Genomic DNA, 25,639 nt, shown 5'->3' on the forward strand with positions numbered 1-25,639 from the left:
AAAATAGATGCAGCCCAAATGGATCTCCTGTAATTGGTTTCAGATAGCGAGGTCAGAAGAAATATGATACAAGAAACGATTATGTGGAACAGGCAAAACAAGAATGTTTACACAGGCACTCCCTAGTTATACTGACAAGGGGTGTATACTTTGCAGATAACCAGAACCAAAAAAAAAAAAAAAAATACCAGCAGGACATTCAAAATTTTGCTCCTCATACTCACATGTTTTAACCTTTAACATATGACGTCTTTACCATGTTACTTTGAACACTGAACGTAAAATAAGTTTTCAAACAGAATATCATTGTCTAATTATTTTCACAAGTGTAGTTGATAAAAAGCATATTCAGATCCTTCCATAAAGGATGTGAATTCCTATTCTGTTTGGCCTTTCCTTGTAGTATGTTCCCACTAAAGAGAATATACTGATAAATGTAATCTGAAGTCTCATAATGCTATCTAATAGAAGAAAATTAATCATCTAATTGTCATGTCCTATTTTCAAACAGCAATCTATCAGAGTGAAATTATGCATTTGTAGCTATTGACCTTTCATTTTATCATGGCTGATCCATAATTAGACTAAGTTTGTTGGGGAAAAAGCTAATTACAAATTTTTTAAAAAAAAATAATTGTTATTTTTGTTTTACAGTATATCTTACATAAAGTTAAAGAATAAATGTGTGGATATATTGTGTTCATAGCATGTACTACTATGCGAGTCAAATTGAGAAGCTAAGATCTTTTATTTCATGGTACTATAATAAGAGTGAGTAATTAAGAATAAAGCATCCTGTTCACCAATCAAATGTCAGTCTGTTTTGGCTCAGCATTCATGATGTAGATCCAAAGGAGAGACAATTGAGCAATTAAATATGTGATGGAATGGATTCTTAGGTCATCCTCAGAAGTTCTAACAAAGTCCTCCAGGTTCAGATCCAAACCCCAATATTCAGTATCTTCCAGTATGGCTCTGAATTCCCACATAAGTTCAGAAACCCTTCTGTAAAATAAGCCTGTGAATTACTGGTAACTAATAGTTATGTTTTTTCAGGTCTAGAATCATATACGCAGTTCATTGGGAAGAACACATTCTCTTCCTTGGGCCTGGCATTCCACAGGCTACAGTAAATAACATTAAGTAGCTTGGTATTCATATTTCATATTTTCCTTATTATTCTGCTGCTAATAATAATGAATTGCTAATGGAACCCAAAAGGAACATTAATATAACCTATAGCAATACTAAATACAATTCCTGTTCACATATTAAGGAATTCTGTCCAACTTCAAAAGTCCCAAGTATGAAAGGTTAAGAGGAATTGGAACTAATTTTATTAAAATTAAGATTTTTATAATATTTATTTATTATGGTACATAGTCCAGGAACTACAATCGTTTATGTGCATTCTCAGTTATTTCTCTTTCTGCTATAAAATATTTTATTATTTTCCCAAACATACTTTGGATTTACTTTTTATTTCTCACATACCTACAGTTGCTTTTTTTCCCCTCATTATGGAGCCAACACCATCTTTAGTTTGGATATGGACTGAACACTTTTATTACTGCTGTTATAATGTCAACTGGCATACTGGATACTAACTGAAAATACAGGCTATTAAATTATAGTATAATATCTGAAAGTAAACTATTGTTTGAATCTGGTGTTCTGGATTTCCTCCTCAATTTAATAATAAAATTGCAGAGAAGAATTTGGGAAAGTATTCGTAAAAATAAAATACATAAAAAAATAACTGTCATTAAAATTTTTTTGGAAGTATGTTCCATGTACCACGCAGAGAACTAAGCATTGAGCAATTGTGAAGGAAGGAAGTGGGTGATATGACATTGCTTTTACCTTCAAAGAGCTTTGTGTCTAATAAGAAACATTTGGTTTAAAGTCAAAGGGTCATAAAAAATGTTCGTAAAATATTTCAGGAGTTCATAAGTTGAAGAAATTATTTTCAGTTGGGAAGCTCAGATAAATGTTTATAGGGACACAAAATAGTGATGAACTTATACAACAAATAGCTCGTTTTGTAAACATGACAGGACATAGTCACACCATGTAGAAGCAAAGAATATGTGGGATCATATACAGTGATGGGATCATATACAGTGAAAAGAAAATAATAATCTCAGATAAAGTATCTGCTTAGCTTAGAAGCTAGTTACGCATCATGGGAAATCTGGCTGAAGTGAATTAATGAACATAACTAAAACAATCAATGGCAAAAATTCTTCATATTACTTAGCAGGTAAAGGCAAATGTTGCTAAATTTGCAAATGATAAGATAAGCCTGACCCCATGACAATACTGAGGTCCTATTGTGAAGCACAAATGAGAAATAATGGAGAGAGTAAGGAAAGATAAAGACATGAGGCAGAAAGAACAGTTAAAAGGTACGTGCAACTGTCCAAATATGAGATCACAAGAACTACTTTAAATAAAAATGAGAATCACAAGAGGTACTGTCAAAGTGGAACTGCAGGACTTAGTAACCGGGCATAGAGTAATAAGGGCTTCTAGGAACAGGTAAATGATGACTTCAAAATTTTAAGTCAAGGTTAACTGGGAGAATAGCTATCACACTTCTTGAAGAGGGTAACAGAGATTAGAAAACATAGGCTTTGGAGAGAAACAATGCTGCTTACCTGCCGTCAGGATAACGGAAGATTTCCTTAGTATATACCAATAATGCAGAACTCTAGTTTCGGAGGGACCAGGTTGAAAACAGCTTTCCCAAAGTAAGAGATTAGACAGCATGTAGAACAAAGGGAAAGTATTAGATGCTGGTAAAGAATAAAGAGAGGGGAAGACCCAAACTTAGGGAACATCCACATTTTGTTTAGAGGTGAGATAGTAAAAAAGGAAGACAATGAATGGTTAGTAGTGCACAGCAAGAGAGGTCGAAAGACTTCTGGAAAATGTTGAACATAAAATAACCATGTGACTCAGCAATTCCACTCCTGGGCATATACCCAAGAGAAATGAAGACATATGTCCACACAAACAGTTGAACATGAATGCGCATAGCAGCTTTAGTCTTACTAACCAGAAGGTGGAAACAACCCACATATCCATCAACTGATGAATGGATACACAAAATATGGTCCATTTATAAATGGAATATCACTCAGCCTCAAAACGGAATGAAGTATTGATACATTCTGTAATATGGATGAACCCTGAAAACATGCTAAGCGAAAGAAGTTAGTCATAAAGACCACATATTGTATGATTCATTTATATGAAATGCTCAGAATAGGCAAAAGCATAGAGACAAAATTGATTAGTGATGATTGCCAGGGGCTAGAGGGAGGAGACAAAACTCAGTGACTGCTAATGAGTATGGGGTTTCCTTTGGGGGGGGGTGAAAATATGTGGGAATCAGATAGTGGTAATGGTTGCACAACCTTGTGAATACACTAAAATCCACTGAAACATATCATTTAAAATAATAAATGTTATGGTATATAAATCCTATCTCATGAAAGTTTTATATATTTAAATAAAAGAATTATGATGTTAATTATATCTCAGTAAAGCTGGGAAAAATAGAAAATAGCAAAAAAAAAAAAAAAAGGAATTGTGAAGGGAGAAAATGGATGTGTTCTCAACCCCCACCCCGCCAAAACTCAAGGAGGTTAAGAATTAATGAAAGTTCTTGTGGATTTGATAATCTGCATGTGGCCTACCAGACAGCAGTTCCCATAGAGCATTGAAGTAGAAATTAGGCTGCAGGGAATTCTAAGGGAAAAATATGGCCATGGGGGCAAACAATTATTTTGATAAGTTCTGCGAAGACCAAAATCAAAGTCAACTATAGCTTGATAGGTTGCCTGTTTCTGTTGTTGGTTTTAAAGACAGTTTGCTAATCAGCTAAGAGGAAGCAGAGAAGCTGTAAGAAGTTAAGAGACCTGAGAAAGTCCCTGGAGGGGGTGTCAAGGGGCTAAATCAAGGAGCAGGAACAGGTGACAGCCTTGTGGGAAGTGGAAACACATCTTCCTCCGAGACAAGTTGAAGAGAAGGGAAGAGAGGTGACTTTGCCAGGCAGAGGCAGGAAGAGGAAAGAGTTCACACTGAATAGTCTCAATTAATTCAGACACTGAGAAAGTGCAGTTATCTAACTGAGAACGAGAGAAAGATGGGAATTGCTGAGGAAACAAAACTGAGAAAGCTTTTCCTCTCATTGTTCTGAGCAGTGCAGCTAGTAGGGTAAAACCTGGCATTTAAAATGTTCGAGTAGGAAATGTACTTCCACAGATACTGATGACACACGGACCTATGGAGGTCTTCTGAAATGTTGCCTCCATAACTAAATAAAGAACTCCTGATTTTTCCACTGCTCTAATTTGGGATCATCACTACTCAGAGTCTTTTTATACTTTTAACCTGGCCAAGGGGCCTGGCACCTCCAATTATATCAAGTACAAGCTGAAGAGTCACTTACAATATGTGCTATGTTATTGTGCATCCTAAGGACTGGTTGTCTTTAGTTTTTAAAAGACAGCAAAATAAAATATATCCATGACGCTGATACTACTGGCACAGCTGACTATTCAAAAGCTTCTCTTTGGAACTAAGAGAGCAAATATGATATAATGGTATTGACTAGATTTCAGCAGACAGTCTTTTTGCCTTTTATTAGTTGATGAACTTGGACTACCTAATCACCCTGAGCACTAATTTTCTCGTCTATTAGATGCAGTTTAATAATATTTACCTTTGCCTATAGGTGATTTGTGAAATCAGATGGGATAAGGCATTTGAAAGGTATTCTAAAAGCTGAAGTATAAAGTAATATTATTTCAAGCGAAGACTTTTGAAATTATGTAATTCCTCCAGTGGATGTCTGTTCTTCTACGTGTAAGTACCGGTCAGTTGAGATCAACTACTGGCTTTTAGGTTTATAAAGACTGCTAAATAGGTATGTGCATTTTTTTTTTTTTTTAGGTATGTGCATTTTAACTAACAGGCTGGGCATATGGTAATTCCTGAAAGTGTACCTGTGGATTTGATTTTTATTTATCAATATCTATTTCGTTCTCTGCAGTCTATTCAGTAGAAAAATTTCCCACTGGGTAGGAAAAATATCTTAACAGCTTCATGTCGTATCATATTTTGCGAAGTTGTATTTTAATTTCTGCTGAGGCTGAAAGGGTTTATAACTTTACAAATAAATAGGTGAGGTACACCCTTCTCTCCCAGGCCCACATCACCACCGCTAGGAGATCACCTGCCCTCAAGGACCTTTTAATATGGTAGGAAAGATAAAAATGCACTCAATATAACCACACCGCAACACAGAAATGTGCTTCCTGCCATTAAAAGGTACAAGTGGCTATGGGGGTTCAGCAAAGGCAAGAAGTGAAAACAAGGAGAATTAATGCTTGGTCAGTGCTCATTATCTGCCAGCTATCATTCTAAATCCCCACACATACTATCTCATTTCATTCTTGAAACACCGTACTTTATTATAGAAGTGCAAATTGAAGCTCAGGGTAGTTAGGTTATATGTTCAAGCTGTTTCACATATCCTTGAAATGGTGTCAGAGATCTGAACAACTGGCTGGCTGACTTTGAAGCTAATGGCCTTTCCACAAGGGGTGGTGAGGAAGAGTGTATCATGAAAGGGACTTTTATTTGATAAAAGACATAAGTAAAAAAAAAAAAAAACTGGGCATAAGGAGGAAAAAATTGGTTCTAAGTCATTAACAATATTGCTACTTACGTCAACTAGAACAAGGAATTCCAAGATCCTATTCGTGTTGTTTTTCCTTTTCCTTATTCTTCATGAGAACTATTCATACAAGCTTACGTACTAAAAGCAATTCACTATCCTTAAAAGACAATGTCTTTGAAGTTATTAAACATTTGATTCATGATGCTGGTTATAAACAAAAAACCAATATTAAAGATAAAAACATTTTAATAATCATCTTCCATCATAAGCAGACACAAAACAATACCATCTGCTAACAGGCGTTGAATAATCTGTACTACGTTCTGATGGATCTAGGAGGTTGCCTGATAAAATAGAGGATGCCCAGTTAAATTTGAAATGATTTGTATTTCTACTTGCTAAATTTAGAAATCCTAGTCACAAAAGTCTTTCAGAATAGGTTGCCAAGATATGGGGGTTTTTTGAGACTGAGTTTTCCATTTAAAGGTAATTTTTTTTTTTTTTTTTTTTTTTTTTTTGAGAGAGGACACATGCGAGAGTGGTGAGGGGGGCAGGCAGAGGTAGAGGGAGAAAGTGGATCTTAAGCAGGCTCAGAGCTGGGCGTGGGTGGGGCTCCATCTCAGGACCCTGAGACCATGACATGAGCCAAAAATCAAGAGTCGTATGCTTGACTGAGCCACGTAGGCACCCCTAAAGTTAAATTCTATTCATCAGTGGAAATCTTTTTTCAGTCCTAATGAGTAAATGATGTCATCTTAGCCACATTTTCTAGGTTAGTCAGGCAGTGACTTGGAGGCTCGGGCTGCTTTCCTGTGAGAAGGAATGTTCCTGCGGCTACAAATGCATAGCAAAAGAAGGAGGTGGACCACTCCAAAGGAAAAGTAAATGCACCAGTTTTTGGAAAAGCCAGACCAAGAAAAGCAGAGGGAAAGTTTCTTTTAGAGTTCACATTCTAGCTTCCTGCAATTGAGACACAAATGAGAAAAATGCAAAACTCTGGCTCTCCATTCACCCTCCTCTCAGCAAGGATGAGGATCAGTAGCCAGGAACCCTGAGGCAAAGATTATGACCCTGCTTGGCACCAAGGGGAGGAAATGCTACAGCAGATCTAAAGGAAAGAGCCTTGAGGCAGAGAGCCTCTGCCTACTTAACCCAGAAGCTAACTAGGCCAGTCCCAGAGGAGGAAGAGATAGAGCAAAAACGATTAGAGAAGGGAGAGGCCTTGATTAGTTCAGGTGCAGACACAGTAGATTGAGAACCACTAAAGGAGAGCCCTTAAAGCTAAAATTAGAGTGTTCTTAGAAACACAATGACAGAGCTGCCAAAGAGGCCTCAGAATTTCCCAGTTCTAATCCCAGTACCCTTCCGGGTTTCCGGATAACCTCATCCCCATCGGTGATGAACTCCCAATACATTCCATCCTCCCAAGCAGTTTACAATTTACTAGTCTTCAGGGCAGTCTAAAGCGCAAAACATTAAACTCAGAAGAAATCTAGTCTTTGACAACCAACTACTGATCAAGCACTGCAATTAATAAAAAAAATACTGATTGAATGAATCAAAGAAGAAATACATTTATAGTAAAATCATAGTTGGGATTTTGTGTTTTTAGGCTGTGTTATACACCATGTGAATTATGAAGCACCAACTGTGTAATATTGTTTGAAGCAAATTTCCCAAAGATTAGATTTTAGAGATCCTGGACAAACTCCCCTTGGAGAACAACCCAGGGCATTTCCATTTTGTGTTCCAGCTATCCCAGAGTTCAGGTTAGATTACCTTCAGCATACGAAGTGGCATATTATAGTAATTAAGTACCAGGTACATGCAAGTGTTCTTTAGAATAAAACAAAATGTAAATTAATGGTGGAAATAAGGATCATCTTAGCACGTCAATAACTATGCTTCAATGTAATTTTTATGGAGTCTTCTGGGCTTTTGCCCTAAAAATCTTAAGCCCTGAGTTTTTTAAAATTTAACTCTATCAAAAAGGTTAAAATATTTTTCTGTTTTAAAAATCATTTCTTGGGACACCTGGATTGCTCAGTGTTTGAGCACCTGTGTTCAGCTCAGGGAGTGATCCTGATCCTGGGAGTCCAGAATCGAGTCCTGCATAGGGCTCCCTGCACAGACCCTGCTTCTCCCTCTGCCTATTGCCTCTCTGTGTCTCTCATGAATAAAGAAATAAAATATTTTAAAAATAATTTCTTATATTTAATTACCGGTAATATGACTCTTAGAAAATATGCATAAATAAAAAAATTTTAATAGCCACTTGGAAGATAGTGTCCCTTGCTAGAAATCACCCGTTTAAGAAGCAGAAGATAGGAGGATCCAGAAAGGTTTTGTTTTCAGGAAATGTCTTGATAACAAAGTTCCTAAAGGTGACTATTTCCTACTATTTCATTTTCACTCTTTAGCGTATTTCCTTTATTATAGTGAGATCTAAGACTAGGAAGGTTGGGTAAAAAAATTGTTTCTTCCTTCCTCCTCTGTTCTTCTGGCAGACTTTAGTCAATGGCCCACTTTTTTATTTAATCCCCACCCCAACCCTTCTGCAAAATGCTTTATTGTTTCCATTTGGTCCATGGCTTGGGAGAGGACTCCAAGGCGGTTAAAAAGCTGCCCAGGGGCTTCAGGAGAGGTTGAGGCACAAGCCCTGGCCCCTGGGGGAAGCCAGAGGGTCCCCTTAAAGGCTGTTGGGCTTCAGAGGCACCTAGTCAAGAGTGAGCCTTTCTTTCTTTCTTTTCTTTTTTTTTTAAGATTTTATTTATTTAAATATTTATTTATTTGACACACACCGGGGGAGGTGCAGAGGAAGAGGGAGAGAGAATCTCAAGGAGACTACATGCTGAGCACGGAGCCAGAGATAGTGCTGGATCCCAGAACCCTAAGACCATGACCTGAGCCGAAATCAAGAGTCCGACTCAACTCACTGAACCACCCAAGCGCCGCTGAGTGTGAGTCTTTTGAAGAGATACTCACCGAGCCCAACCTGGGGTGGCTCACCTTTGAAGATAGACATCAAATCTAAACCCAGGGAGCAAGTCTATGCATTAGCACAAGTGACACTTTTATTAAAAAACTCAAGTCATCTATACTCCTATTTGTGAATATATTCCTTTGCCCTTGGAGTCTAGAACTGTAAGCTCCTTAAGGGTTAGATATGTTTCTAAAGAATCTTAATGTCCCTTAGAATGTGCAGCCCAGTAGCTTGAGCCTAGTGACTCAAAGATACTTAACTGAAAAGTATGTTTCTTTAGACATTTCTAAACTTGTAAAACACACCTAGAGTTTGGCTGCAACTCCTATAATAAAGGAAGAAACTTAGCATTCCCTCTAGGAAGAGTCACCGTGCCTTGCACAGGGTAGGTCCTCTTCAGACCTATACACCGATGACTCTGGAGCATACACTAGTGATCTACCATGACACTGAAGTCAATATAAATAAGACTGCTTTCCCTTTACCAAGTTATATTAACATTTTTTATACATGACTTTTCCAGAGTGTATTATCTTTCATTATTTTTTAATAGTCACATCCAAAAAATTACTACTTATTGCCAGAAAAGTTTTATTTCGTTTTCCTCAGTTAGAGACTTTCAATTATTTTAGGCATAGCTCTAGAAAAAGTATCTATACATATGGGTGTTGTAATTCGGTTTAAGAATTTGCTTACATAAAAATGCAAGCATTTTTCACACTTCCAGGTTCAGTTATGTACAAAATTACAGTTTTATTAAAACATTTTAAATGTTTACTAATACTCAAGTATATAGCTAAAGAAATACTGTATGTGAAAGAATAACTTATTTAGGTAAAGACAATACAGTTGTTTTGAGCTATAAATGAGAAAAATTCAAATTCATCAAAGCACACATTAGTTTCAATTCTTAAAAAGCTCTTCTTCATTTATCATAATTCTCTTCCAATAGGTATTTGCACTTCTTCAATTTTTGCGATTTTTAGTAACATTGCAATGAACTTCCCTGTAATTCAGCCTTGCAATTATCTCTCAAAAGCTTAATTTTGGGGTCAAGCCATATTCAGATATTGCATTTTGACACACATTAGCATAATGCTCCCCCAGAATGGCTGTATCCATTCACAATCCCACCAGTCCATGAGATTGCCCATTCTACAATACTCAACAATACTATGCATTACCATTCCTTTTTAGTCCTTTTTACAAACTGGCGAAAATACTTCATCTCAATTTGCTTTTATTCCCTTATTAGAAACTAACATTTTTAAAAAACATACCTCTACCTAAATGTAGGTATTTTTGTAATCTCATTTAAAATTAGTGGATTGGGTGAGCCATCGAGCAGATATCACTCAGTCAGCTGATATTCTTTCCCAGTTTTTTGAGATATGATGGACATAGAGCACTGTGTCAGTTTAAACTGTACACAAAATGACTTGAATCATATTTTAAAATGATTATCACAGTAAGTTTAGTGAACATTAATCACCACCTATAGATAGAAAAAAAAAAAAAGAAGTGTTTTTTTTTTTTTTTTTTCCTTGTGATAAGGACTCTTAGAATTTCACAACTTTCCAAATGAAAGTTTGAACCTTTGATCACCTTCATCCAATGCCTCCACCCCTGGCCTCTGTAATCTGATACCTTTTTCTAAGTTTGGTTGTTTTAGTTTTTTTTTTAATTCCACATATATGGTGAGATCATAAATGCTTGTCTTTGTCTTACTCCACTTACTCCTCAAGGTCCACTCATGTTGTTACAAGTGGCGGGATCCCTTGTTCTTTTCTTTTCTTTTTTTTCTTTTCTTTTCTTCTTTTTTCTTTTCTTTTTTCTTTTCTTTCTTTTCTTTCTTTTCTTTTCCTTTCCTTTCTTTTCTTTTCTTTTCTTTTCTTTTCTTTTCTTTTTTCTTTTCTTTTCTTTTCTTTTCTTTCTTTTCTGTTCTTTCTTTTCTTTTCCTTTCTTTTCTTTTCTTTTCTTTTCTTTTCTTTTCTTTTTTTTTCTTTTCTTTCCTCTTTTATTTTTAATGGCTGAATCATGGTCCATTTCCACTAACATTTTTAAAGCCCTTACTCTCTTTTAGATGCCAGCAATGTAAACGTGGGCAAGACAGGCAATGTCCCGTCCTCTCAGAGTTTGTGATTTAATCACTAACAAGGAAACAATCACCTGATAGTTTTGCTTTTAGTCTTTTTTTTTTTTCCATTGAATGTTGCATTATGACAGAGCTCACAGAATTTCATTGGTCATGTTCTGCCCATAAAACTAATTATCCGCAGGATGGCGCAGGATAATAGTGTGAGGAAGAACTCTTCATTAAAAAAAAAAAAAAAAAAAAAAAACGTAAAAATTCTACATAGGGTGAACTCCATGTGGCTGGTAATTAAGAAGGAGGATTAGGTTTTGAATTATAAAAAAAAAAAGCAAATGTCATTGTATTTCGGAAGCAGTTATTTTGTAGGGTGAGAGACAAAACTCTTAAAAAGCAAATACCCCACAGGATTGATAAGGACCTAGTTACCTTATCGTGTGACAGAGAGTGTGAGTGTGCTAAAGTTTCTTTCAAAAGTGGTTTCCGTTTTGTAAACACATAAAGCTTCCGCCCCAAGGAATAAGCTGTTTCACCATACGTTTTTAAGAAAAATGCTTTCCAGTGTAATGTTTCTCCTCTTTAAATTAATCACTTGGCCTGTATTCAGAAAGGAAGCGTATGAAAGAATGCTTATTGAGAAAGATGGATAGTTAAACTGGAAATTAAAACTTTATTTCTGAGGGTCACACCGGGAAGATGCTTTGCAATCTTGGCGAAATCCCAATCGGCCTTTGCTCAAAATGGCACTCTTCTCCCAATGTCTCAAAAGATATTAAGCCTCTCATAGAAGGGGGATTTTGTTGCCCCCTGCAAAGGCTTCTCATGATTGCAGAATGATCTATTTAAGAATGGCACACTTTCTCATGGAGGACACATTTTGGCACTCTCTTGTAATTATCTTCATTTACATAACTGGCACCTAACAGGCCACTCACCAGAGTGGAGCAATAAAGCTGTGCTTGCTCTGATCATCTTTATGTTGAAGTTAAGCCATTACACTGAATCCTGAGACATGCTATTGTGAAGTCCCCTGGCATTTCCACTGCTATCATTCGTCTGTTGTTATAGGAGAATGTTCACTGCCAGCATCCTCTGGCAGAAACTCAATTTCTGAGTCCAATACTAATTCATTACAAAGTCTGCAACAGCTGGGACACTGGTATATACAAATGAGGCATTCTGAAATTTGAGGACAAATCCAAAATACACACTCAGGACCTTCCCTGTGATTCCACAGCCATGGAAATAGCTTTGAAAAAAAAAAAAAAAAAAAAAAAGAAAGAAAGAAAGAAAGAAAGAAAGAAAAAAAAAAGAGGATCCTGTCAACATCTCACCCTGCCAACACCAAATTAGACCCTTGCGATTTGAGCCTCTATGGCAGTGCCACCTCCCTGCTCTTCTTTTATTAAGAACTGTTTTAAAGGTCTCAGCTTTGTCACGTTTCACGGGCCTCGGAAACATGGGGATGAGACATGCAATGTGGAGGATACTGGAAAGGACACGTTGGGCTCACCTATCCAAAGGACAGTCACCATTCTGTGAAAACAAAAAAAAAAAAAGGTGCTCCCAAAGTGACTTAGATAATAAGTCTGGAGGACGAACGGTGGGTAGAGCAGAAGCACAGAACAAAGTAGGAAGGGTGACAGTGATTAGAAACAGGGACAAAGAGCAATAGAATATTTTAAGTTTCTTTTGTTTTTAATGGCTACTTAAGAATGACATCAAGTAACTAATGCAGTGACAAATTCTACCAAAATTTTCAATGCCTCAAAATTTAATAGACTCTTTGGGTAAAAATGATGGTAATGTTATGCAACTCTTAGAAAACTACTGTTATATGATGGTATGTTTATGACACTTCAATGCCATGCGTTGTTTTTTGCTAAGTTAGTCAATCAATTTCTATTTGAGAAAAATATATAAAATAGTCAAAACATATAAAATAGTCAATTTCTATTTGAGAAAAATATATATTTATATATAAATATATAAATAATTTCCTTCTTATACAAGGAAAATGAAGACATTTAAATTTCACAGATTTCACTGACTCCTATCTAATGCATAGTTAATTTATAAATATCATGTGAAGCAGTAATCCTTTGTGTAAAAACTGAAAGGGTTATACTTCAAAATAGGTATTTAAATCTATTTTGTGACTCTAGATACACTAGTATGAAAAAGAAAAAAAATAATATATACAGACATACAAAATACAATAGAGGTTCTTTCTGTGAATTGCCTAGAAATGTTTTTAAAGTTAGGTAAAATGATAAAGTTTATACACCCGTGTGGCCACAATACCCCAGATATTTTCACATATTAGAAATAAATACTAGTAATTTGAGCCTTATTTTGCTTTAAAATAGGAAATCATTTGTTTGTTATTTGCAATATGCCCTTTGATGATGATCTATAAGAAAAAGTAATTTAAAACTGAAGATTTCCAATGAACATTTGAACAAGTAAACTCTATTACATCAGATTCTAAAATTTAGGACTTTTTAGCTGTGATTTACCTTTAAGAAGAAATTATTTTCTCTGCAGATTTATATTTAAATTAGACTTCAGAAAGAATGAGAAAAATATTGAAAAATCCTTTATATAAAAAATTTTGTTATGAAAACTGCAGATCATGCTAAATTCTCATTTCAATTCACTAAGGACATCTACGGTAATGGTTCCCTCCCCATTTGGTCATCAGAATCGCACAAGAGGCTATTTTATAGAGAGAAATTCTTGGGCTCCACTCCCAAAGATTCTTAATTAGGTTTGAGGTGGGCTCTGAGAATGTCAGTTTTTTAAAAGCTCCCTAAGTGATTCTGATGACTAGTGAAGTCTGAGGACTACTGCTCTACTAGGTAAAATTTTGATAACCTTTGTAATTGTAGTCATGTTTATTACTATTACTATCATTATTATTCATTATAATGATATCATAGTGCATTACACAATGCACAGGAAATGAAAAGACATCCCCTGACCATTCATTGGTTCCATTTCCACTATATTCTACTCATTACGGACAGTACTATGGAAGAATCAAACATTTTAAGGCTAAAAAAAAAAAAAAAAGACTTGGAAAACGTTTCATTAAATTTCTTCAAGCTGTGCTAAGGAATTAGGCCTAGAGAAGTTAAGTAATTTACCAAAGTCACAAAATTTTTAGATAGTATTTAGACTCCAAGCATTCTAGTTTTTTTCTTTTATTTTTTTCACTATACCACCAACTTTAAAGGTGTACACATAAAAATAAAATTAAGACTTTTAAATAATTTTAGATTATCCTACTCTCCCTTTTGTTCCCAGTGGATGACATCCCTTCTTCAAAATCCTATACCTTACTCACTCTACCCTCTGTGGAGAACTCTATCAGAAACCACTGGAAAAGCCTTTGGCCTGCTCTCCTCATTCATGCTTTGAGAAACTTCTTGTGCTTCCAGGTAATTGTTGTATGGAGCCACTTCTATCCGACTCCCCTATTGTCACGTCCAGAGGGCATCAGAGATCTGGACTCAAGCAAAAGCATTCAGAGGCTATTAGTATTACTTTAGTTACATTACGGTTAAAAAAGCTTTTGAGAGTTGGCGTGGGATCATATACAACATTGTTTCTATGGGAACAGGAATTCCTGTTTCCAAACAACAGGCTCAGAAATGGTTGTGTGCAACGAAACCTATTAGTAAGTTGGGGACAGCCTGTTAGTGCATCTTAGTTAATGAGAGCATTCATAAACACGCTTCTCTCATATTAAGGCCTATGCCTTTCTGTTCACTTTGAAAAGGTCTTGCAGTAATGCAGATTGGAAAACCCATAAACAGGCACCCAGACATAGCTTTAAACAAGTATAAAGCCAATAATGAATTATATTGAAAAAGACAATACCCAAATTAAACCATAAAAAAATCTTAGGTTATAATACAACAATTTCTAGCCAATAAATTAATAAAAATATACAATTAGCATTTAACTGTAATTTATTATGCTAGTTTACCATTTATATCTCGTTGTTTTTAAAAGTTTTTTTTTTTTTTTTTTGGTAGGGAGAGAAAGTAGTATTTTATGCTGTATTACTGAAAATTAATTATAGGACTAATTATAAAAAATACAACATATGCAAAGTAAATGATTATGCAACATAAAATTTTAGCAGTTAAATATAACCTCAGATTTACAGAAAAGGAAAGTTGACTTTCATGAGAAAATAATGTAAGCAAAAGTTAGTTGGAAACGCCACAGTGGAATATTCTTCTTTAAAGTTACTAATGAATTATGAATTTAATGTACCATTAGTAAGAACAAATTTTCATTTTGTAGCATAACTGTCTAGCCATCAACCCCTTAAGTTTAACTTCTCCTCTACTGCATTTCAGTACATGTCCTAAGGCAAGTTGTCTGATAAATTCTCCTCTAAAGATCTGGCTGGTCTTTGGTTCTCCACTGAATTTATTCCTTCCCCCCTCCCCACATACTCATTGATGCAAAAGCTTTCTGTTGCAGGATTCTTTCTTTGATTTATATCTTTTTTCATTGCACCAGCACACAACCAGTTTGTATCAAGAGACATAGAGAAATGTCAGTATGTATTTTTTAAAGTGCCCTTTATTCTATCGTTATATCCATTTGGTTCAAAAGATTATACATTTGTCTATGGAAAGTCTTAACTTGGGGAAAAGTTTGAAATTAGAAAATCAACCTTGTAAGTTATGAATATGCAAAATGAATGCTTTCACAGAGGCAAAAGTTAAGTCTGAACTACATATTTGTTCCTATCTTCTTCTTATCATCCTATTTTCATTTGCCATCCAATTCTAGTCCATTTCCTCTGCTTTTCTTTATCAAGCTTTAAACACTGAATAATTGGCATAGCCATACAGAGACTAGCTGGATGGAAGGACACTGGCCATTATGAATTCAGTTATAAAAACAGAATAAACACATCGGTGACAAACCATGAAAACCCAGTGTCTTCACCAATAACCAGTGCAGTTTAATTGCATTGAGCTGAATATTTTGGCTCATCTCATTCAGCAGGTCTCATTAGAACATTTTTTTCTTTTTTAAAAATTTTATTTATTTATGTATGTATGTATGTATGTATTTATTTATTTATTTATTTAAAAAAGGGAGAGAGAAAGTGTGCACAGGGGGGATGGGTAGAGGGAGAAGCAGACTCTGCACAGTGGGGAGTCTGATGCAGGGCTCCATCCCAGGACTCTGAGATCCGGACCTGAGCCAAAATCAAGAGTCAGATGCTCAATCAACTGAGCCACCCAGGCACCCCTCATTGGAAATTGAATTGTGAAAGTTTAAAGTAAGACACAGCAACAAGAATCTCACTTCTTCTATGCCATGAAGATGGTGTAGTCAAAAAAAGTGATGTGAGCTTCTCCTCTGCTCATCTTTCAGATGTCAGTGTTTCCCAGTTCTCATCCATTTTGCTTTTTCTTATTACTCTATCCACTGGCTGCTACCTCTCAGCCTCCTCTGCATGTCTTCTATGTTTTCCAACTTTTATTGTTAAGTCTGTGGTTGTCTTCTTTTATTCCTTTCCCATTGATTCTCATCTCTCTCTTCCCTCATTCATCAGATGCCCTTTCTCAGATTTATGATTCTCTACCATCTGTATCCTGAAAACTCAGAGATTTATATCTCCAGTCCCTGTGTCTTCCATGAACTCGATATGCATGTCTATTTGCCTTGATCATAACATTAGCCTCTGAAATAAGCACATGAAGTTTAACATTTCATCAACTGAACTGCTTATTAACAAGCATCCCTCTGACAAAACTACTCCAAAACAAAAAACAAATCAAAGCCAAATAAATCGAACCAACCAACCAACCACCACCACCACCAACAGCAAAAAATGGTTGTTCTTTCTCAATTCAACATTTTGGACAAATCCTAAATGTTGCAATCATCCTTATTTTTTTTTTTTATCATCCCCCACATCAATCCATTCAGCAAAATCTTCAGAATGCATCCAGACTTTGCAACCAGCCTCATGCAAGCTCCCATCATTTTTTCCCTGCTCTACCTTGTTTCTCCTTTTTCTCTTTTTCACCCCCTTCCATACACTTTGCACACAGCAGCTAAGGCTGTTTCTCTTACCTTATAAAATTAAAACTTATGTCATTCTCTACTAAAAAGCTCTTTAATGGCTCACATTTCTAAAGGAATATTAAAGGGTTAACAGTGAGACTGAAGGTAGAGTCTTCTTACAGCTCCATCTCTCCCTAATATCCTTAAGGAGATAAGGGTTCTAGAAGCCTTTCTTTCTATACAGATACCCCGTGTGACAGCTAATCCAAAGCACTTAAAGGCTTCAGCACACTCTTGTTATGACTAGACCGTAAGTCCCATGAAGGTAAGTAAGGTCCCTGCTAGCTTAATTCATCCACGTATCCTTTGGTTTCTTGTAGCTCATTGTACCTCACAGTTCGGTGCTAACAAAGAGTGGCTAAATGAATGGCTGACTCTTTTGATTGTCCACTTTTGGACTGGATGATCCCTCTGTCAGGAAAATCACTACTTCTTCTTGCCCTTCCTCCCTTTTGTATATTTGTCAAACCCTAACTCATCTTTCAGGATGAAGCTTGAGTTTCACTTTGTTTGCAAAGTTGTCTGACCTTGCCAAGCAGAAAGAAGTTCTGCACTGTTATTCCATAGTCCATTCACTATCTATCATATCTAAAGGAACACTTTAGTTGTTTACTAAAAATGTCCTTTCTTTTAAATTAATTATTTAATAAAAATATGTGTGTGTCCTCAAGGGTGAGAAATATGCCCTATTTAATCTTTTAAAAAATAGTACTGACAGTTTATTTCTAATAGTTCCTGGCACATAGCAGGTACTTACTGTTTTCTTAGGGATGAATACTAAATATTATCCTTTGCACTTAGGAGAAATGAGTTAAGTATATCCATTTCTGCAAAAGAGCCAGCTAGTTGTACACTCAATGTACATCGCCTCCTTATTCCTTACTAACAGAAACATGATCTTATTAGATAAGGAAATGTGTCGTGCTGAAAACTATGATACTCTGTCTCCTGTAAAGTTAGGGATGGCTATGGGGCATAGTTCTAGTAGATAAGACATTAGGAAAGTCTGCAGTGGTCTTAGCAAACACCTCTGTTGACCTGTTACAGGCATTCTTTTGCCCTTGGTTGTACCCGTTCTCCCTACATATTTGGGACACAGTCCTTGCTACCTTGTCACAAGGGACAGGCCAAGAGTGTTACCAAAACTTCAGCTGTGACATCTTTTAGACATTGAGTCAATACTAGCAAGTGATAACCTCTCATCTTCTTTGTTTTATGTAAAAAATTAATTCCCCCATTTTTTCTTAGTTTTTAACATCTCTTTTACTTGTGTTGGAATACTATTCTTAACTGATAAGAGTATCTGTAAAATGAATAGAGCATTATCCTTGAGGTGAGGAATACATTTAAAGTCCTGAGATCCAGTTCAACTTTAGCTTTTGGTCAAAGTAAGTTATTATGACTCTATGTATACAACGGTAAAATTGCATCCTATAAAATACATCACAGTTATGTATGAAAGAACCATCATCGTTGAAATATTACTCAGAATTACTCCACTTCTACTTACTAAGAGAGTTTTAAGAAGAAATTAATAGATTTTTAGCCCCCTAGAAAGAAAAGCATCAGTTTGGAGTTTTACGAAATTTTCCATTTTGCCTAATTTCCAATTTGCCAAATATGAGGCTCCTTAGTTATTGATGCAAAAGTCTGTTTTTTGTTTCTTTTTGAAGCCAGGCAGTAAGAATAGCACTTCACAATAATATATTTCAAGATATTTATGTTTCAAGATATACATATTTCAAGAAACTGATAGTGTTACACATCTTCAATAGTATCTTATTTTCAGAAATAGGTAGTAAATAGAAATAGTTAAGCATGACATTATAACATATATTTTTATCATTGAATAACACTTCTTTTCACAGTTTAAAGTCCTAATAAAAAAACAATCATAAAAGTCCTTGCATAAGATACCCTGAGGTACCTACTCATACAATAACCATCCATACCAGCCCATAATGAATTTAGCTTCTGGGTAACAGATGTTTTCAACATTTCAAGAATTCCTAGTGAGTGCTAACCATTGAGCACTTCATCAGTGCACTATGGCCAGTCATGGAGCCCTAAGAACTTTGAACTCATGATATTTGAAAGAACATTATAAATACTTAAACTGGGTTGCAATAAATACAAAATATTTTGTGTAATATTTAATACCGACACTTAAACATCTTCCAGAATCTGTCTCTATGCAAATATAAAAATAAAGAAACTAAGGGAAAACATACCTTGATCATTAGTATATTTCAAGTGAAAAGAAATCTCGAATCACTATATTCAAAGGGGTGACATAAAAGTAATTAATAAAATTTGGTAACATGATTAAGTTTTTCACCATTAACATTTTGGTATTACTAATACATGATTTCTTTCCTGTTTCTGTGCCCCATATTTTGTCTTAGTTTAAATGATAGTGCAACTATACATTAATTAATATCATGGTAAAGTGTTTATTTAAGACCTCAATTTCATGAAGAAAAAAAATTTGGATGCGCAAGTATTATATTACCATAAAAACAAAGTAGAAACAAAATGCAAAGATGGAAAACTTGTTTTTTTTTTTTTTTTTTTTTTAATTTTTTTTTTTTTTATTTATTTATGATAGTCACAGAGAGAGAGAGAGAGAGAGGCAGAGACACAGGCAGAGGGAGAAGCAGGCTCCATGCACCGGGAGCCTGATGTGGGATTCGATCCCGGGTCTCCAGGATCGCGCCCTGGGCCAAAGGCAGGCGCCAAACCGCTGCGCCACCCAGGGAAAACTTGTGTCAAGATAGGATAAACCTGCCAAAGATCTTACGTCCATGGATGGGTAACCAATCTGATTATCTGGTAGATTGCTCAGTTTTATGGTTTATGTCTCCTTATGGTAAATAATCAAACACCATTTTGATATTCTTATCAGTATATTATTTCCCTCACTAAGCAACTATTTATTTAAATGTTATTTAAGTGTTAACTTATTTAAGTGCAGGTACCGACTGATCTGAATATCAGCTTTTTTTGCTAGCTTTTAAAATTTAGGAATAGAAATAGCAAAGAGAAAAAGGTTAGTGATTTTAAGGTGTTTCAAAGAACTATAAATGGCAAAAAGCTTGTCTAAAGACACATTCAGGAAACAGCATACTCAGGAAAAAGCAAGCAGAATGGAGTTTAGGTCTGGCACAGAAATACACGACAGGCCTGTCAATGTTCTCCCAACCTTTCCCTTTATCCATAACAGACGTAAGTCCTCCATAGGAGCCACTGAAGACAGATGAACCCTTAGGATCCTCATGAACAAAGAAAATTAATTGTAGGTGCATATGTGCAGGTGCATGTAAGATAGTATCTATTGCCATCGATGTCTTAGTAAAACTGGTAGAAATGGAGACCCTCAAAAGAAGTTCTAACAGACTGGTAAGAGCTTTCTGGTTTGGTTTTGAAATTTAGATAGCATAGACATTCTGGTTTTGTTTTGAGAGCAATCACCCTAACTTCATCTATTCTTGAATCTCCAAATACTGCTAAAATAGTTTGTAAAACCCGATGCATAAATATGTATATAAATTAAATCTCCCTGTGTTAAAATAATTGAAAGGAACAAATACAAAGAATCACAGAAAATAATGAAAAGCCTGACGTTTTAAATGTAATTCTGTTTCATTAATTTCAAGCACATATAGCAACTTGAGCACTTAAGCTAAGTGTCGCCAAGTAGAAATCCTGCTGACCTGCCTTAATTAACAGAAAAGAATAATTTGTAATTAGCACATTATTTATATGAGAATGAGTGCTCCTACATGAGTTTAAGTGTTTGAAAACAATTTGATTCCTTAAATCCTCTCCCCCCATCGATTTAATGAGTAACTTGTGTAATTAATCTAACATTTATTATATAAATTAGTGAGATGTTACTTCAAAAAATGAGAAAGACAACAAAGGAGTATAAAGAACTATGTTGGAGGACATGTGGATATGGAAACCTAATGGCATGATCCGAATTAATAAGTAATTGACTAATGGTTAAAATGGTTAGTTTATAATAAAAGCAGCCAAATTAATTGTCTAGTCTAGAGATGCAGTTTGAGTTCAAGTTGTTCTCATGAAAAAACTGATGTCAAAGCTGAGTGAAGTCCTAAAGATTTTTTTTAATCCAATACCAAATGCTTTTAAGCTAGTCATTTAATTTCTGTCTACCTGATAGGGAAAAGAAGGGGTCACAACGAGGTTATGATTATGTCCACGATTCCAAACATCTGGATGAAACCTGAAAAATGTATCCATATATTGTATGTATGGAAAACATCTGTCTATTTGCATAATTTGTTTAGTTTTCATCCAGATGCTTAGCATGTTGACACAACCTTCTTCTCTGCGTGACTCTTTTTCTCTTTTGGGTGAAGAGTGATGCAGCATCTTCTCAAATATTTTAAAACCCTAAGTATGAAAGATGAAATGTGTTACAAACATTGCATATAACTTCTGTGGATTCTGCTTTAAAAAGTGAGTGGAATATAGTGGAACTATTTTTAATATTGACACAGAGGGGCAGAAATAACTCTTGTTATCAGCTTATTGTGGTATGTCAAGCTTTCACTATACAAATGTTGCTGAGGGTATAATCTGCATAAATATAGGTGAAAAGGCAGATATTATCATCATGGTTCAACATTCTTTTGAGAAATTTAAATGAAAGTAACTGACAATATTGTCAAGGTAAGTAGGACAAATGGAGAGAAAGAAGTAATTAAAGATTCTGAATAATTGCTTAAAATAATCAATATAATACCTAATGTAGAGTATAGATTATGAGATTAAGAAAAGTAAATTAGAAAAATATAGAAATTGAATTGACTTTACAGATTACAGTAAGAAATGAACTCTGTGGCTTTTAAATTAACCTACCGAATGGAAAATTATCAAAATAAACACTTGCAAGAACTACATTAACACTTTCAAAATCCTTCTCCAACATTTTATTTTCATGTACTACCTCGCCATCCCATTTGGGACGTGGATTTCTATAAATTGTTTTGAATCTAAATTTGTCTTTATCCTTGGTTAGGGATAGACATATGGTCTTTTTAAAATGGATTCTATTATTCATGCCCACAAATCCATAAAAATGTATTTTATTGGTATTTGCCCATAAGACAGAGAAGTAGCAATATTTTATTAAGGAAAAAACAGGGAACAGAAAAGAGCAATGTCATTTGTTAATGAAGCTCAACCATAAGAAAAAGATAATATTAACGTTTATATTAAAGCCAGACTGGAGAAATGAGTAAACAACTTTCATTAGTAGTAAAAGGTGAATGAATTTAACTGGCTTAACTTAAAAGACAAAACTCAGACAAAATGAATTACATTAGAATTCACGCTAAATATAAAATTAGAATAAAAGTATCCTTGATAGAATAAAAGTATCCTTGATGTTGATAGAGACTAATGTCCACAAATAGGCTACTTTTAACATTTTTACATCTATATACGTTATGAAAAAGATTTACGTCCATACCCCAAAATCAGGATCATTGATCCTGGCCTCATATCATTAGTGCAGTTTACCCGTTGTCATCCTTAGAGAGCACTGGTCTATTCTGAGTATTTGGGTTTGCACAGATTTTCAATGACAATACAACACACATATAAGAAAATCTTTGGGATACATGGATGCTTCTGAGTTAACTTTTTTTAGAAAATTAAATGAACGTGCTATTTTGTCATGTCAAATTTGCTGCCACTTGAACATGTACACTTATAAAAAACACCAACTGAAAAATGCATAAAATTAACAGACTGACTCGGGATGTATTTTGCTTTGAGTAGAAACTGATCCAATAAACTTCACAGGAAGAATAAAGTAAAGTAAAACAAAAAAAGCACAATGGTCTTTCTGTGTGCTACTTTCGCCTGTGCCATGCCTGAGCAGAGGAAAAGAGTTTCACTCCTGTTGTTTATTGATTTTCTAGATTAAGAATCCCAGTGAGAGAATTGTAACAGACAACCATAAAATTATTTTTGGTGTGCTTATTTGCCTTTCCCTTGCATCTATTTGGCCTGTGCCTGTAGACAATTATGCGTTCTAGCCTAGACTCAGGTGCTAATAATGAAGGACAAATAGAATCATATGTGTAAACTTCCCCTTCTGATGAAAATTTATATTAACTTTCTGCCACTGTAAACAGAACTGCATAGCTCAGCGTCCCTGATGAATTGGTGATGAATTCAGTCATTTATATCCCAGGAATCTGTGCATTTATGGGAAAAGATGAAAACCGTCTGTATTGTGTAACCTTGCACTTTTTGAGTAAGAAAAAGAAAACACCAGCCTGTTTAGTTCATCACTTAAAGTGTGTAAATTTCAGCTCAAATACCAGATTTCTGCATGACTCTGTCAGTCTCCACTTTGGGGATCTGTGCCAATATAAACAAGCCAAACAGTGAAGAGTGCCATGTTATCGCTACAACTGTGAACTTATACACTTTCAGCCTTCCATAAAAATTGTTATGAATATCTTTACAATACAACAGAATCTTTGTTATATACTGAAGCTGGACAGTTTGACAGTTTGGCAGCTCTGTTGGAGAACAAAGTAATTTGGGATAGATAAGAACCTAGCCAGTCTCTTTTTTTGACTAAAAACATTCCATCCTATTTTAAAAGCTGTACTTCTGAAACACTGTCAGCTTTCTTTTTTAAGCAAACTTTTCAAAGATAAGCTAGATTAATAAATACAAAACTATGGAATATTGATAAAAGAACAGTCCTTTTTTAAACATAAGGCTTAATACGTAGCACAAATATACCTCAAACATTAAAAATCTTGAATATTAATTTATAGAAACATTTAGGTGGATGTAGTTTTAAAGCCCCACAGTTTAAGAGTATACAGATGGCCTGGAAAATAAAACAAAACAAAAACCACAACTTAAGGCACATATTTCTTCCCAAGGAGTCCATTAGACATGCGGAGTGTCCATGTTAAAGACAAGAAATGGCTATTAACTCTGTCTACATGTACGTTTCTCTCATTCTAAGACTGCCAGATATATGTGTATTATGTTATCAATTAAGATATTTTCTCAAAATCTTGCCATATCTATATAATAAATATTTCAAGTAACTTAAAAGGTCAATTTAAAAAATGATTATAAAAAATGATTTTAAATTTCACTCTTCCAACCACATGAGAAAAGCAGAAATTGTGTATTACTACAATATTGGAAAATATGGTGGAGATAAAGTACCTTTTATTTTTACTTTAAACTTACATAAAGCTGGATATATGATTTGTATTTGAAAAGAAAATGCCTTTCAAGTCCATATATCATGGTTACAAGATTGCACACCTTTTCATGATACACTTTATCTCAAAGTTGTCTGTGGCTGTTCCTATCACTCTGTGTGCATGACCTTTTAGTAAGCTGAAGAAGATACAGTTATCTTCTTTTCTGACATGCAACATCTATCAATCAACATGTTTTCATGTAATTTATTCAAGGCAAATAGCAGCTCCTAAGGCTAGTGAACCGCAGCACTATCCCAGTGATTTTGATTAAGAAATGATGTGCACGGCTTAGGTGAGAAATGGAAAACGCAGAGAAGTATTGATAAAGACGTATCAAAAACAATAAAATGGAACCAAAGGACAAAATGAATATTTGAAATAATATACAGGCTCAGCATAATTAATCTTGATAACCTTGCTCAAAATCTACTCTAATAAATGGGGGGGGGAGGTATAATTTGATGAACTTCCAATGATACCGATTTCGTTTACCTTGAGCGTCGGCGGCAACGCATCTGTAGTTTTGTTGGGTTAATCCAGATTTTTTTCATTGAATCAAGAATGTAAATTAAGACAAAATGATTCTTTTTCAATTTCATGCTGAAGTAGCTCAAGTTAGTGAATGTAATTTCTCCTAACAAGAAAAATTTATCACTGTACAGCTCACTCTGTTACCTCTGTAGTGAGTTGTGATATGCATTTATGGAATTGAATGGATAAAAAGATTGATAAATGTGGTAAAAGAACAGGCTGTACTTCCAGAAAAGATAGGCATAATTAAATGACTTTTAACAATTCCTCATCTCTATTCCTGCTTATAGCATCTCTTCCATAATTGCATTATCATACATTACAATTGATTTTAATGCAAAGAGATGCTTTTTTTTTTGTTTGTCTTCTCTATAGTAGCAAAAATTCCACCACAAGGTGTAAAAAGCCTTGTGTTCCAGTCCTGGTTCTACTACTAAATATCTATATTACTTTGGGTAAAGAGCCTTTGAGGCCTTAACTTCTTCATTTAATCTCTCAAATCTCTGTACCTCTAAAGTTCCAATAAAAGAAAGAACACATAACCTAAATGGACACATTACATGTATGTATATATGCATATGTATACATATATGTATGTGTATATATACATAAATACATCTACATATTTATATTTATTGTGTAAATGTATAATTTTATATTGTGGTAAATAGTTCAGGCCTCATAACACAGTAGACACTACTTAGACATCTAAATTAGCGAGTCAAATTCTCACCATTAGCTAGCCTCATTGGCTACCAGCAGATCTTTGAACTACTCGAGGCTTCAGTTTTCTTATTTTGACTACAGTATCTCTACCAATTATACACATTCTTGATCCCACTCTCTTCATTAAGAACTGTGTAGATTCTTTTTTGAACACTTCTACTTTTGGGTAAATCTTGTATGCACATAATTTTTAATATTATTTGTCGATTATTTAAAAAATCTTTCAACTTGTCAAA

The 25,639-nt window shown here is 34.9% G+C and overlaps 1 protein-coding gene and 1 long non-coding RNA gene across 21 annotated transcripts in view; one reads left to right on the forward strand and one right to left on the reverse strand.

Annotated features, from left to right (window-relative positions):
• The window catches only part of FOXP2 (forkhead box P2), a 554,812-nt gene that overhangs the window by 157,680 nt on the left and 371,493 nt on the right, over positions 1-25,639 (reverse strand). The window lies entirely within an intron of this gene.
• The window catches only part of LOC140608620 (uncharacterized), a 49,745-nt gene that overhangs the window by 2,189 nt on the left and 21,917 nt on the right, over positions 1-25,639 (forward strand). Inside the window, exons 2-3 of the long non-coding RNA XR_012010599.1 lie at positions 4,745-4,875; positions 14,077-14,210. This is a non-coding gene — a long non-coding RNA (uncharacterized lncRNA). The remainder of the gene's footprint in view (positions 1-4,744; positions 4,876-14,076; positions 14,211-25,639) is intronic.

The sequence above is a fragment of the Canis lupus genome, chromosome 18 (genome assembly GCF_048164855.1).
Source record: "Canis lupus baileyi chromosome 18, mCanLup2.hap1, whole genome shotgun sequence".
Taxonomy (NCBI): Eukaryota; Metazoa; Chordata; class Mammalia; order Carnivora; family Canidae; genus Canis; species Canis lupus.